Source organism: Carassius carassius, chromosome 32 (assembly GCF_963082965.1).
Source record: "Carassius carassius chromosome 32, fCarCar2.1, whole genome shotgun sequence".
Lineage (NCBI taxonomy): Eukaryota > Metazoa > Chordata > Actinopteri > Cypriniformes > Cyprinidae > Carassius > Carassius carassius.
Window position 1 is genome coordinate 160,001 of NC_081786.1, and position 16,101 is coordinate 176,101.

Below are 16,101 nucleotides of genomic sequence, written 5' to 3' on the forward strand. Positions count from 1 at the left end.
TCAAAAGTTTTAGAGAAAATTGTGCTGAAGCAACTTCAACACTTTTTGACTAGTAATTCTATTTATGAGGTTTTTCAATCTGGTTTTAAGTCTGCTCACAGCACTGAGTCCGCCCTTTTGAGAGTGTTAAATGATATTTACCTCTCCACTGATTCCGGGGACTCTGTGGTTCTTATTCTTTTAGATTTATCGGCTGCTTTTGATACCATCAACCACTCCTTACTTTTATCTAGATTAGAGTCTTGGGTAGGTCTAAAAGCAAATGCTCTGAAATGGTTTCAGTCATACCTATCTGACAGAAAGTTTTTAGTGAAACTGGGAAATTTTTTCTCTTCCCCTGCTCCTCTGACCTGTGGCCTTCCACAAGGCTCTATTTTAGCTCCCTCTCTATTCTCTCTGTACATGCTACCTCTGGGTTCTATTCTAAGAAAACATGGTGTGTCTTTTTATTTCTACGCAGATGATACTCAAATCTATCTTCCAGAAAAACAACTCCACTGCGATCACTTCTCTTCTCCAATGTTTAGAGGAGGTTAAATTATGGCTAGCCCAAAATTTCCTCTTCTTAAACGAGGACAAGACCGAGGTAATTGTTTTCGGTCCTAATGAGAACTCTCAGTGTATAAGCCCTGAGCTAGAAAGTTTGTCCGTTTTTAGATCCTCACGGGTGCAGAACCTAGGTATTATTATTGACCAACACTTAAAATTTGATAGACATATCTCTTCTGTTATTGGATCCAGTTTCTATCAGCTTCGTTTACTGTCTAAAATTAAAAACTTTCTCACTCCAAAAACTCTAGAAATGGCTGTTCATGCATTTGTCACATCGCGTCTAGATTACTGCAATCCTTTATATTGCGGTATATCCAAATCTCAAATTGCACGATTTCAGCTTGTCCAAAATGCTGCAGCCAGACTTCTTTTAAACTGTCGTAAACATGAACACATCACTCCAATTCTTAGATCCCTTCACTGGTTGCCGATTTCTCAGAGAATAGATTTTAAAATTCTCCTCTTCATTTATAAATCCCTTCACAACATAGCTCCTGTCTATTTATCTGAACTTCTCCATCCCTATACTCCATCTAGAAGCCTACGACCCTGTGACCAGGCTCTGTTGGTGGTCCCTCGCGTTAGGCTAAAGCGTAGAGGGGAGCGTGCTTTTGCGGTGGCTGGGCCACGACTCTGGAATACCCTGCCTTTAGACATCAGACTGGCCCCTTGTCTATTTTTAAGTCCTTGCTAAAAACTTTTTTATTTTCCTTAGTGTACTGACTACTGTGATATGCTAAATTTTGTAAATGGGTGGTTTTAAATTTTTGTCTGGTCTATTTTTTATGTATGTGTAATATTCTTGCTCTTCTGAAAAGCACTTTGGTCAGCCGGGAGGCTGTTGTAAATGCGCTATAGCAATAAAATTGAAATTGAAATTGAAATTGAAATTTTTGTCCAGAAAAAAATCTGATAAGAACAGTGCCTTGTTATTCACAGAGCGGGCATTAAATAATGCAGCATATGCCGAGCTATGAAAAGGAGTCAACAATGACTTAATCTCCACACAGGGTACTAGTATTAAATTAGGTTGATCAATACCAGTGTAAAACAAATTGTAAGTCTTACGTCGGCATGTAGAAATACAAATGCTGGGAGAAGATGAAGCTGTAAAGCTTCGCCTCAAACCCCGGTGAATATACAGTTTAAGACGTAGCAAGCCAGCGTCACGGCAAAGATCGTAAGAGTCTTTAGCTAAACGAGATAAGTGAGTAAGAGATAAATAAGCTCTGGAAGCTGTTGTTGTTCCATCCTGGCGGATGACAGCTATGAGCAGAATTCCCGAAAAATAAACCATGGAATTTTGACAAATGAGAGAACAGTTTACTCACACGTGACTTGTATAAACAATATTAGACCTTTTAGAAACTTTGCCGTGTGAAAGCGAACCGCACCAATAATAACAAGTAACATTGTAATAATTTTAATCCCTGTTTCAGAACAAAGCAATTGATCTACATGTGTGAGAGCACCCTTAGACAGTGTTCTAGGTTATTACATGCAGAGGTTTTAGGTGCTATAATTAACACCTCTGTTTTTTCAGAATTTAGCAGTAAGAAATTACTCGTCATCCAGTTTTTTATATCCACTATGCAATCCATTAGTTTTTCAAATTGGTGTGTTTCACCGGGCCGCGAAGAAATATAGAGCTGAGTATCAGCAGCATAACTGAAAGCTAACACCATGTTTCCTGATGATATCTCCCAAGGGTAACATGTAAAGCATGAAGAGTAGCGGCCCTAGTACTGAGCCTTGAGGTACTCCATACTGCACTTGTGATCGATAGGATACATCTTCATTCACTGCTACGAACTGATGGCGGTCATATAAGTATGATTTAAACCATGCTAATGCACTTCCATTAATGCCAACAAAGTGTTCAAATCTAAGATCCAATAAAACTAATAGAGAGATACACACACGATCAGATGATAAGAGCAGATCATTTGTAACTCTAAGGAGAGCTGTCTCAGTACTATGATACGGTCTTAATCCTGACTGGAAATCCTCACATATACCATTTTTCTCTAAGAAGGAATATAATTGTGTGGATACCACCTTTTCTAGTATCTTGGACAGAAAAGGGAGATTTGAGATTGGTCTATAATTAACTAGTTCTTTGGGGTCAAGTTGCGGTGTTCTATAATAATAATAATAATAATAATAATAGCTGTAGTAATTTAACTGCAAGGGTTTGTTGTTAGGTTACAGTTGGGTAAGGGTTGGTTATGCTTAGGTTAAGGTTAGTGAAAGTTAAGGTGGACTGATGTAATTCCAGACAGTGTTTCTCCTCTACTGTCACATGTTCCTGTTATAAAATAACTAGTTTGAGTAAAACTGTTTTAGAGTTTGCTAGTTTTTTCTTTTTTTCTCAAGCGTTTTTGATCTTTCTTATAATTCTTTATTGATATAATGATGCTATCTGCTTTGAAGAGAAGTGCAATTTGTTTCATGCTGAATCCTACAGTTTTGAAACAATAAAACAGAACGTGTGTTTGTTTCTAACAGAAGGTCTGTTTTCATATTACTCGGTGTTGTAAGGAAAGCTGATGTGCTGCGATGCAGAGTTACTGTTGGAAAACTGTGAAAATCATCTGAAATGTTTGAGTCTGATTAGTGCTCAATAATACAGGCGATTCAGATCTAATTAGGTGAATATGTTTGTATGTTGTTCACTGGAAAAGAGTGAAAATCCTTTAGCTCTCATTAGTGATCTGTATATCAGACAGATCCAGAGTGTCATAAACTCTGCAGCCGTGTGTATATGAGCATCAGACGCTGGCGTGTTATTTGCGTGTTGTTTTGGGTGTTAGGATCAGATAAGTGTCTAACCTAACCCTAACCCTATTTTTAATGTTCCTGCAGCTGAGGGCAGAGGTGGAAAGAGTACAAAAATATTCTACTCAAGTAAAAGTACCATTACATTAATGAAATTTTACTTAAGTACAAGTAAAAGTACCAGTCTAAAAATCTACTCAAGTAAAAGTAAAAAGTAGCTCATTTAAAATTTACTCAGAGTAAAAATTACTTGATTACATTTTAACAGTGGGAGGGAGTCAAAAATGGGACAGGCCAAGGGTGTCAAACTCAGTTCCTGGAGGGCCACAGTCCTGCACAGTTTAGATATAACCCTAATTAAACACACCTGATCCAGCTAATCTAATCATTTAGGTTTATTTGAAAACTACATGATATGTGTGCTGGTGCAGGGTTAGAACTAAACTCTGCAGGGCTACGGCCCTCCAGGAACTGAGTTTGACACCCCTGGGATAGGTCTATTAATCTCAAACTACAACCCGAATTCCGGAAAAGTTGGGACGTTTTTTAAATTTTAATAAAAAGAAAACTAAAGGAATTTCAAATCACATGAGCCAATATTTTATTCACAATAGAACATAGATAACGTAGCAAATGTTTAAACTGAGAAATTTTACACTTTTATCCACTTAATTAGCTCATTTAAAATTTAATGCCTGCTACAGGTCTCAAAAAAGTTGGCACGGGGGCAACAAATGGCCAAAAAAGCAAGCAGTTTTGAAAAGATTCAGCTGGGAGAACATCTAGTGATTAATTAAGTTAATTGATATCAGGTCTGTAACATGATTAGCTATAAAAGCTTTGTCTTAGAGAAGCAGAGTCTCTCAGAAGTAAAGATGGGCAGAGGCTCTCCAATCTGTGAAAGACTGCGTAAAAAAAATTGTGGAAAACTTTAAAAACAATGTTCCTCAACGTCAAATTGCAAAGGCTTTGCAAATCTCATCATCTACAGTGCATAACATCATCAAAAGATTCAGAGAAACTGGAGAAATCTCTGTGCGTAAGGGACAAGGCCGGAGACCTTTATTGGATGCCTGTGGTCTTCGGGCTCTCAGACGACACTGCATCACTCATCGGCATGATTGTGTCAATGACATTACTAAATGGGCCCAGGAATACTTTCAGAAACCACTGTCGGTAAACACAATCCGCCGTGCCATCAGCAGATGCCAACTAAAGCTCTATCATGCAAAAAGGAAGCCATATGTGAACATGGGCCAGAAGCGCCGTCGTGTCCTGTGGGCCAAGGCTCATTTAAAATGGACTATTTCAAAGTGGAATAGTGTTTTATGGTCAGACGAGTCCAAATATGACATTCTTGTTGGAAATCACGGACGCCGTGTCCTCCGGGCTAAAGAGGAGGGAGACCTTCCAGCATGTTATCAGCGTTCAGTTCAAAAGCCAGCATCTCTGATGGTATGGGGGTGCATAAGTGCATATGGTATGGGCAGCTTGCATGTTTTGGAAGGCTCTGTGAATGCTGAAAGGTATATAAAGGTTTTAGAGCAACATATGCTTCCCTCCAAACAACGTCTATTTCAGGGAAGGCCTTGTTTATTTCAGCAGGACAATGCAAAACCACATACTGCAGCTATAACAACAGCATGGCTTCGTCATAGAAGAGTCCGGGTGCTAACCTGGCCTGCCTGCAGTCCAGATCTTTCACCTATAGAGAACATTTGGCGCATCATTAAACGAAAAATACGTCAAAGACGACCACGAACTCTTCAGCAGCTGGAAATCTATATAAGGCAAGAATGGGACCAAATTCCAACAGCAAAACTCCAGCAACTCATAGCCTCAATGCCCAGACGTCTTCAAACTGTTTTGAAAAGAAAAGGAGATGCTACACCATGGTAAACATGCCCCGTCCCAACTATTTTGAGACCTGTAGCAGAAATCAAAATTGAAATGAGCTCATTTTGTGCATAAAATTGTAAACTTTCTCAGTTTAAACATTTGCTATGTTATCTATGTTCTATTGTGAATAAAATATTGGCTCATGTGATTTGAAAGTCTTTTTGTTTTCATTTTATTAAAATTAAAAAAACGTCCCAACTTTTCCGGAATTCGGGTTGTAGTTGTTTTTAATTAAAGGAATCATTTATTTAGAATAATAAAACATTTGGGCTGTTGCCAGGGAAATCAGTATCAACAAACTCATCTTTTAATGCAGAGGAAATGCAGAAGATTCGTTGGAAGTGGCATTTAGATGTATCACACTGTTTAGTGCAGGACAAGAATGCATTTAACCTGCAGTTACAAATGCATGAATAATGTTTTGATATACAAGACATAAAATGTTGAATACTCATTTGAAATTATAAGAAATTAATTATTTAAAAAAATCAAAAGATAGCCTACTTTAAATGTGAAATTAAAATGGCCAGTATGTGTCAGCAAGTCACTGTTAATAAGTGAGTCATTGCGATTGAACCGAATCATTTAAACGTTTGATTCATTCAGAAACGAAACACTGTCACGTTGCTCAGAGACGCAAAACTGTGCTTTGGTGGCTGTGTTTGGAATTATTTTCTGTTGTAGAAATAGAGCTAAAAAGGCAATATGGTGTCTAAAACGCAAGTCTCTTAATTAACTTGTTTACTGAACTGTTATATATATGTATGTATATATTCATGATGATTTTTGGAGGAAAAGATGGCATTCTTTGTGTGATTTTGATTTAATATATGAAATTATATAAATATGTGAATTTTCTGCCCCTATATCTTCAATTTTGTGATCATTCTAAATGCATTTTAGGAGACTGAATCACACAGTGAAAGAACGCACTATAAATGCGCGCGCACATCATTAAAACAAAAATAGCACACTCCTCACCACTGTCTTTTTGGCTAATTTGTGCAAAACCTCTTGCTAAAATGTCAAAGCTTCATTTTAACCACCAATGCAACAATGCAATTATTTAGCTTACCTCTTCTTGCAAAGGGTTGATGTCTTGTCGAGATTTTATAAGCTGCTAGTTTGGTCTTCCTAGGCAAGTACAGCTTACACTGCATAATAGAGCATACATATGGCCAGGGGTTCACTTCATTTCCTTCGAGTTCAACTTCAGAATATGACGGGGTTTCGTTTTCAGCGGTGTCTGCACCACTAATGCCTGTTTTGTCCGTCTGCATCTTTCTTGTGATTTTAGCGCAAGTTTGCCCTCCTGCCCATTATTTACTGCCGTAGTTTCCAGGGAGCGATTTATTTTTTTTATTTGTATTTTTTTTTACTCAGTAATTAATGTGTTTTAAAATGTAGCGAAGTACAATACTTCAATCAAAATATACTTAAGTAAAAGTAAAATTACAAATTTAAAAAATTACTTTAAAAAGTATTAGTACACAAAAAAGCTACTCAATTACAGTAACGCGAGTAAATGTAATTCGTTACTTTCCACCTCTGGCTGAGGGTAAGTGGTTATGGGTAAGGACTGGTTAACCTTTCTCTCTCTATCTCTGTCTAAACAGCTGGTCAAATGAACCAAGGCATGGAACGCAAATACACAAGAAAGGCTTATCTTAATTTAACTGAAATGCATTTGCAGCAGGTCAGTCGAGTCACATTAAGGCCTATTTCTCTAGTGCTTTAAACAGCGCTGTGTCAAAGCAGCTTCACAGAAATGAACAGGAAAAGAACAGAATCTATTATTAACTCAGTTATGGAGACAAATTCAGATTCTGCTGTGTGTAAGCTGTGCTCTCAGATTTTGTAGGGTTTTGTTCAGATCAATCCAGTACAACACTGGTTCAGTTCATTTCATTAACAGAGTCAATAACAGTTCAGTAAAAGTTGATCTATTTTTGTTCGGTTCAGTTCTGCTATTTAAAGCAGCTCTACAGCAGACAGTAGTGTCATTATTCGGTTCAATCTGTGTCAGTGTTTTTGAGCATTGGGTCATCCAGCTCAGTTCGGCTGATCGTGTTGTTGTGAAGGAAACATGTCTGTTTTTGACTATTTTTCACACTTGTACGGTTCTAAAACAAAACTTTAGAGCTGAAATTTAATGTTTCATAACTGATTAATTTTGCAATATTCCTGTGAAGCTGCTTTGAATCAATCTGTATTGTATAAAGCGCAATAGAAATAAAACTGATGCTACTTGACATATTTCTGTGCATGTATTTCCCTCCTGTAGCAGTGCCAGGGAAGTGATGGATGTGATGTGTGAGTGGTTTGTGGCTGGACGCAGGAGCTGGTGATTGTGTGAGATTGTGCAGTTTCTCTTATCACATTCAGTCCTGGTGTGATGACGGTCTCTGCTCCTCTCGTGCTTCAGATGTGGCTCCGGCCGAGCAGGAGAAGCTCTTCATCCAGAAGCTGCGTCAGTGCTGCGTTCTGTTCGACTTCCTGTGCGATCCGCTCAGTGACCTGAAATGGAAGGAGGTGAAGCGGGCGGCGCTGAGCGAGATGGTGGAGTACATCAACCACAATCGTAGTGTGATCACGGAGCCCATCTACCCAGAGGTGGTGCACATGGTGAGTCAGGCCGGCCCTCAGGGGCCCGCGGCGGCCCTCGCTCGTTTGATCTCGCAGCTCCAGACAGTGCAGCTTCTGTTTCCCATTAGAGTCGCCGAGGCCGTTCTCGTGCTTTATTGACTCTGACTTCACATGCTTTTCTATTTACAGCATTAAAGAAGCTTTATCAGGCTGCATCTGAACACAATGGACCTTTTCCACATTTCTGTGTTCTCTTCAAGAGCAGTGAATGAGAGAGTACCACAAATATATTTTTTGCGGTCCCATTTGCTCAGAAAGCAAATAAAAAACTCCATTATAGTGTTTTCATGACTTTATAAAAAAGACTGAGAGAGACTGATAACGGCAGTCAGAAGAGACGGAGTGTGATGTAAACATGTTGACGTGCTGCTCATCAGGAACGTGATGTCCGTGTGTGGCTTGTGTCTGTTGCAGTTTGCGGTGAACATGTTCAGGGCTCTGCCGCCCTCATCGAACCCCACGGGAGCAGAGTTCGACCCGGAGGAGGATGAACCGACTCTGGAAGCAGCGTGGCCTCATCTACAGGTGCTTCCTGAACACCGTATCTGACCGCTTCAACATCACCAGAGCCATGAGACCTTACTCTACCAGCCAACAGTCTGGAACAACTAACATTTAAAGTGTCCCTCTGTTATTTGATCCAAAATACAGTAAAAACAGTGAAATATTATTCTAATGTAAAACATCTGTTTTCTGTGTGAATCTGTGTTAAAGTCTAATGTATTTCTGTGATGCTCCGCTGTATTTTCAGCATCATTCCTCCAGTCTTCAGTGTCACATGATCTTCAGAAATCAGAATAATATGATGATTTACTGCTCGAGAAACATTTCTGATTATTATCAATGTTGAACACAGTTGTGCCGCTCAATATTTCTGTGGAAACTGTGAAACTACCATTCGAAAGTTAGGGGTAAATAGCACTTAAAAAATTACTACTTTTAATTCATCAAAGAGCCATTACATTTATAAAGAGTGACCATAAAGAAATGTAAAATTTTTGTTCTTTTGAACTTTCTATTCATCTGTGAATCCTGAAAAATCAAATGTAACATCGAATCAGTAAATCATCATATTTTCATGATTTCTGAAGATCATGTGACACTGAAGACTGGAGGAATGATGCTGAAAATACAGCGGAGCATCACAGAAATAAACTTTAACACAGATTTACACAGAAAAGCAGTGTTTTCAGGTGAATCTGTACATGTATGCAGTGTGTGACGACAGCAACAAAATGAGAACATGACTGATTAGTACAGCGCTCCAAATCTCAATAAATAACTTCTCCAGAGTCACTTGTTGCTCATCACAGCATCTCTCTGTTTCTCAAAGCTGGTGTACGAGTTTTTCCTGCGGTTTCTAGAGTCGCCCGACTTTCAGCCGAATATCGCAAAGAAATACATTGACCAGAAATTTGTGATGCAGGTATGCAGATATTTTACCTCACTGTATAGAAGCTGAAGTTTCAGTCTGAGTTCAGACGTGTGAGAGACTGTTCCTGAACTGATTTACAGCTTCTGGAGTTGTTCGACAGTGAAGATCCACGAGAGAGAGATTTCCTGAAAACCACCCTGCACCGAATATACGGGAAGTTTCTCGGGCTGCGCGCTTACATTAGAAAGCAAATTAATAACATATTTTACAGGTGAGCAGTGCCTTCATGTCTCATTCTTGTCGTTTCTCAGTGTTAGTGGTCTGATAATACAGTCTTTGTGTGTGTTTGCAGGTTTATTTACGAGACGGAGCATCACAACGGAATCGCAGAGTTACTGGAGATCCTGGGCAGGTAAAACATCAGCTGTCCCGGTGCATGCTGGGAAATCTTCTGGTTTCTGACAGCTGTGTTTCTTCTGTCCGACAGCATCATCAACGGCTTTGCTTTACCATTAAAAGAGGAGCACAAGATCTTCCTGCTGAAGGTGTTACTGCCGCTGCATAAAGTGAAGTCTCTGAGCGTCTATCACCCGCAGGTCAGTCCACGCTCCGCTCATTACACACCGGTCACTCACACTGACCAGCGCTAACACCGTCTCGTCTCGCTCCAGCTGGCGTACTGTGTGGTTCAGTTCCTGGAGAAGGACAGCACGCTCACTGAACCGGTAAGACCACACACTCTCAGACAGCATTTAGTGCATTATGGGATTGATGCGACCCATGAGGCTTTGCTGCCGCTGTGCAGGTGGTCATGGCTCTCCTCAAATACTGGCCCAAGACTCACAGTCCGAAGGAGGTGATGTTCCTCAACGAGCTGGAGGAGATCCTGGACGTGATCGAGCCGTCCGAGTTCGTGAAGGTCATGGAGCCGCTCTTCCGTCAGCTGGCCAAGTGTGTGTCCAGTCCTCACTTCCAGGTGAGTCAAGAGTTTTAGACATCAGTCAGAGCTCCAGAAGGTTCATTCTTTGTCTCCTACGTACTACATACATGTGATGTAGAGCACTGACATGTTCCTCATGCAACAGTGAAACAACGAAAAGAACCAACATACACTTAATAAAAATAGAATGTTATAAACTATCAAGAGTATGAGTGTGCTGTTGAGGAAAGAATAAAGTTGAAATTTTTGTAAAATTAAAATTGAAATTGTTACATTTTAAAATATTCATAATTAGACCAGTTACTTTTACTGATTGCATGATTACATCAGTGTTGGGGGTAACGCTTTACAGCAACGTGAGTCATGTAATCAGATTACTTTCCCAAGTAACTAGTAAAGCAACACTTTCTTTCTGTAATTTAACTTTGTGGCAATGAAGTGGAGGATCCAAATGCAGCTTTAGTAAGATCTTAGTCAGGGTCAAACACCAGCAAAACAGTAATATCCAAGAAAATCCAAAGGAGTAATCCAATAAACAGGCAATGGTCAGGACAGGCAGCACACAATCAAAAACAAGAAAACAGAAAACTCAAAAAACAAAGAAATTAGGAAACATCACAGGCTATCAAACATCAGTAAGAGTTATATATAGTGTGTGACTGATGAGGTGCTGACTGTTTGTTTATGATATAATGATAGTTTTAGTCAAAAGAAATGGTAAAATGCTCATGAAGTGACTCTCAGAGTAGTTCTAGAGATCATGTTCATGTGTTTATATATTGACTTCAGTATGTGTGTAGTACTAGAGCTGTAATCGGGCCTTAAAAGCACGACAGGTTTCGGCCCGAGCCAGACAAGTACATTTTGATTGACAGCTTTTTAAAATCCCAAACCCGTTTACAGCCCGACATTATTCAAATGTGCGCACACACACAGCGCTTTTTCCTTTTGTCAAGAATGAGTCATTTATACGTGTTTTAACATAATTTATTCATAACTAACGTAGACTATAGGCCACTTGGAAGTTGGAATAAAGAAATAAAATAAGTCCTCTTTAACATCGTAACATCTCAGCACTCTTAATGGACATAGGCTAATTTAGCCTATAAATAGACTAACGCACCAATAAAAATTAGTTTTTTTAAACAAATTAAATTAAGATAATTTTTAAGTTAAGATTGGTATTTGGCAATAACAAAATTATTTCCGTTACACCTACTTAGCATCCATTTTCGCATCTTTCTCGCGCTAATCGAAACACATTACATCGGGTTCAGGCAAAGATCTTCAGCTCTATGTAGTACACCAAACCTCACTCAGAGACACACAGAACACACAGGATTCATAAATGGTAAAAAAAATAATTAAATTTATGCAAATTGATATTCACAGACACTAGTCCATATTATGGATATCCATATTATCCATGATATATTCATCCAAGTCGGGGGAAGTCGTGGCCTAATGGTTAGAGAGTCGGACTTGCAATCGAAGGGTTGTGAGTTCGAGTCTCGGGCCGGCAGGAATTGTGGGTGGGGGGACATCACAGAAATCACAGGGCCCTAGGTACAAGATTATCTTATTTATATTAATGTGATACACAAATTAGGTCAAAAATCATCTAAAAGTAGTCCGATTTTATGACCTGAAATGTGTAATATAGTGGATATAGTTACAAACTACAATTTCTGTCGTGTCATTTGGAGTCAGTAACAGACTTCTCTCTTGTGACAAGCGCTATACAAATAAATCTGACGTGACGTGTGCTTCTGACAGGTGGCCGAGAGAGCGCTTTATTACTGGAATAACGAGTACATCATGAGCCTCATCAGTGACAACGCAGCCAAGATCTTACCCATCATGTTCCCGGCGCTTTACCGCAACTCCAAGAGCCACTGGAACAAGTGAGAGTCGAGTTTCCTTCTGTTTGGATGCATCTGTGAGGGTTTCTCCATCTGAATGAGTCTTCCTCTCTCTTCTGCGTGTTGCAGGACCATTCACGGCTTGATCTATAACGCACTGAAGCTCTTCATGGAGATGAACCAGAAGCTGTTTGACGACTGCACACAACAGTTCAGAGCCGAGAAGAACAAGTGAGTTGAGCCTCAAACCCACCGTAGTTTCAGGTGAGATGAGTTCAAACACTGACGCTTCTGCTTCCAGAGAGAAGGCCAAGCTGAAGGAGAGAGAGGAGGCCTGGATGAAGATCGAGAACCTGGCCAGATCAAACCCACAGGTGTGTTTCTCTCCAACCGCCGAACAGGAAGAGAGTTCCTCCGTCTGCTTCAGTCTGTTTCTTCTGACTCTCTGTAACGCTCATGTTTCTGTTTCTGTCTGTGTTTCTGTTACTCTCTGTTCCACTAGTTCACTTTGTGTGTTGATCCGTCTGCACTAAACAGTCCTGTAGAAATGGAGACTGATGGTCCCTTTATAGAAGATGTTCAGATGTTAAAAAAGACAGTGCAGGCCAGAGCCATTCAGGTAATTCAGAGAGCTGAGCAGAGCTTCATCATCATCATCCTCAATCTTCTCAATCTCTTCCTGAACGACAGCGTTTGTTGTTACGAGTTCAAAAGTATCAACTGTGCGCAAAATGAGCCACGTTTGGTTTCTGACCAAATATATTTATTTCTGGAGGCTCATTGAGTTATCTCTAGAACTGAACCAAACGATGATTACAAAATTAAATATTCTAATAGGATATTAATATATCTTTCATATTTATTGAGTTACACATAAAATCTTGCAATAAGTGCTTATTCGCCATTTTTGAACAGTCACCACTGGTATATAATGCCACACAGATATCTAAAGTCAACAGACTTTACTAATAGAGATTCCAGTCTCTGCGTGAACATGATGCGTCCATCTTTCTGAAGACAGTTTCTCCTCCAAATCTCCGGAGGCAAGTGTCATTTTGACCCTCTTTACATAACTGTGGATTACTCATACATGGCATTTAATATTTTGGCTTTTTTCTTCATTTATGTATTTCATTCACCAGAAGAAAAATAGTTTTTTTTAGCTGGGTATGTCTGGATGAATTGACAGAATGACGCAGATATGTTATAATAAAAGCAGTGTTGGGAAGTAACTAGTTACATGTAACACAGCGTTACATAATTTAATTACAAAATAAATGTAATAAGTTACAGAGAAAAACTGCAACAAATCTTTTTAAGATTAACTTTCTTCCAAGCTGTTGTTAGATGACAGTGTTTTCTGTCATAACTATGCAAAGATTTGATTTCAAAACAGTAACATAGCTATATATATATACTAGGCTATGTCTTATGATTTTAAATCTGTATTTAATCTCAGAATAATCTCAAAGTTACTCTGATTTTGTAGTGGCTGTGCTTTAAAATGAAATTATTATAACCTTCAAGTGATGAAGGATTCTGAAGGTCTGACAGTAATCAGTGTTGAGTTCTACTGTAAGATGAACCCTGCCTGCTTTATGATTAACATAAAGTAATTTAAATACCGTATTTACACTACTTAATACATTTTAAATAGTGTAACCCTAATCTGTAACCTGTTACATTTCCAAAGTAACCTTCCCAGCACTGCATAACAGAGAGGATTCTGGGACAGTGATGACGGTCAGTGTGACTCGTGTGTGTGTGTGTGTGTGTGTGTGCAGGGGGCGAGGGAGCAGAGGAAGGAGCGGCCGCTCGTCAGGCGTAAATCGGATCTTCGTCAGGACTCCTTCACCACCAAAGCCTTGGAGACGCACCGGCGCGCCGAAGACATGCTGACCAGCCACGACTAGCTCAGGTGTTCGTTTGGAGGCTCCACATCTCCGGGGTTTTCTTGACTCTCTTCGTTTGGTCCGGACGCTCGCCGCTGCGTGATTGAGAACGGCAAGCGGAAAGCTTTCTTTGTGTTTCAGATTTGTGTTTATTTTCAGGGACTGCTGCCAGTGCCAATACTGTCATGCTGATTAGCTGCCGTAGGTTATTTCTCTGTTTATTGCTTCAGCTAATGTGATGTTTCAGACTAAAGCACGTCTGTCACGTGTTCTCTCTGTGTGTCGCTCGGATCGGATGACTTTGTTAGTTCACTTCTGTGCTACAGACGGTTTGGTTAAACATGGTGTCTCTGCTCGTTGTGCTGTTTCACTGGTTCAAACAATGGTTCGGTTTCTCCATTGGATCGACAGCTGAATGTCACCAACATTCCCGGATCAGTTCATCCCACACGGAGCTCTCGAATCCGATAGGAATCTCTTCTGATCTCAGACTCGACTCCAGAAGGACCTCAGTGCCTTCCAGCGGCAGAGACGAGGGCCTTCGGTTCGTTCGGATGAATCCAGATCCAAACACAGTGGTGTGACGCAGACGCTTTGATTGTTCATTTCCATCTGGATGTTTTCCAGTTATTTTATTGAACTACCTAGAAGCACTTCCTGAAAACTTGAAAACTCTAATGTGTGTGTGTGTCTGTGTGTGTGTGTGTGTGAGAGAGAATCAGTCGCATGCTTACAGTCATTTCTGTACCGTTGTTTGAACTCCTGTATGTTTAATCACTGCATTTTATTGATTTCTTTCACTTATAACAATTCATTCAGTATGCGAGTATATAAATGTCAATGTATAAAACACATTTTTGTCTCTGCTTCTTTTCCAAACACACTCACACACTCCACTGAAAGTCGTGACATTTTGCCAAGTATGGTAACCCATACTCGGAGTCGGTGCTCTGCATTTAACTCATCCATGTGCACACACACAGCAGTGAGCAGTGAACACACACACACACACCGTGAACACACACACCGTGAACAGTGGGCAGCTATATATCCTCCTAGCTCCTTTGCCTCCACTGTCGCCCATCGCTCCACCAGCTCCACCTGTCCCTCGGCTCCGCCTCTGTCAGGCGTCGACCCACCATCACCTCTGGACTCTGTTAGACTCCTTCCTCTCGCCAGCTCCACCTTGGTCCTCAGTCGCTCTGGCTCCGCCGCAGATTTCCAAATCTCCACTTGCCTCTCAGTAGACAGAGTCCTCAGCTCCACCCTGGCCCCCGGATCCTCTCCATCTCCGCCTGGGGCTCCACCTCCACCTGCTCCACCGTTGGTTGGACCCCTGGAGTCGCTGGCCATACCTCCTCCTTGACTCTTCTCTCCATCCGCTCCACTGTGGGTCAAGATCATGGCTGTGGCCTGAGTCCAGCTTGGCTCGTCGTGATCCAAGCCCCTCCTGTCTCCGATCTGGGTCCTCCCTCCATCACCTCCTCCGTGTCCATCCTCCTCCTGAGCCTCCTCCCAAGTTCCCACCCATGCCTCCCTTTGTTGTTTCTACAGTGCGAAGACGCATTTTCCGGTAGGGGGCGAAATTTCAGATTTTTGGACCTGTTTTGTAATGCGTTATCCATATGTACGTAGTTCACATATAGTATATCAAAAACATTATTATATGTACAGAATAAAAAAACTACAGATCAATGGAAGAAACTCCATATCTGAGGTGCTAATAAACATTTTCTATTGATTTGCAAAATTCTGACATTCTCGTATAGCTTTTATTTGTGAGTTCAATGTTGTATAAGCATATTGAAAATAAAGAGATCATGTGGACTTCTATTTAAGTCTTTAGTGTCTCATACAGTGATTATTCAGTGTCTGAGCTTCCGTTCACCTGTCAAAACAAACATTAGATGAGGGATGTCCTGAAGGGTCACTGAAGCAGCTGCTCAAGGTCAGACGACACACCTCCAGGACGGAGTCAAACGCTGCAGGACAGCCGCCCTCCAGGAAAGATTTCAGACGCTCCTGTTTTAGAGAAACATCTGCAGATGTTGGACAGATCGAGTGGTGTGGATCATGTTTGTAATCTAGTTTATCAGTTCATCTGTATGTTTTATACCGATTTTGCATAATCTTAAACCATTCTAACATTAACATGCA

At 40.4% G+C, this 16,101-nt stretch overlaps 1 long non-coding RNA gene and 1 pseudogene across 1 annotated transcript; one reads left to right on the top strand and one right to left on the bottom strand.

The window, feature by feature from the left end:
• Positions 1 to 14,798, top strand: part of LOC132112322 (serine/threonine-protein phosphatase 2A 56 kDa regulatory subunit gamma isoform-like) — an 18,385-nt pseudogene extending 3,587 nt beyond the window's left edge.
• LOC132113115 (uncharacterized) lies at positions 283 to 1,218 on the bottom strand. Its single transcript, XR_009425084.1, has 2 exons — positions 1,101 to 1,218; positions 283 to 452 (listed from the first exon to the last, which is right to left on the bottom strand). It is a non-coding gene; the product is annotated as an uncharacterized LOC132113115 (long non-coding RNA).
• Positions 14,799 to 16,101: the final 1,303 nt, after the last annotated feature.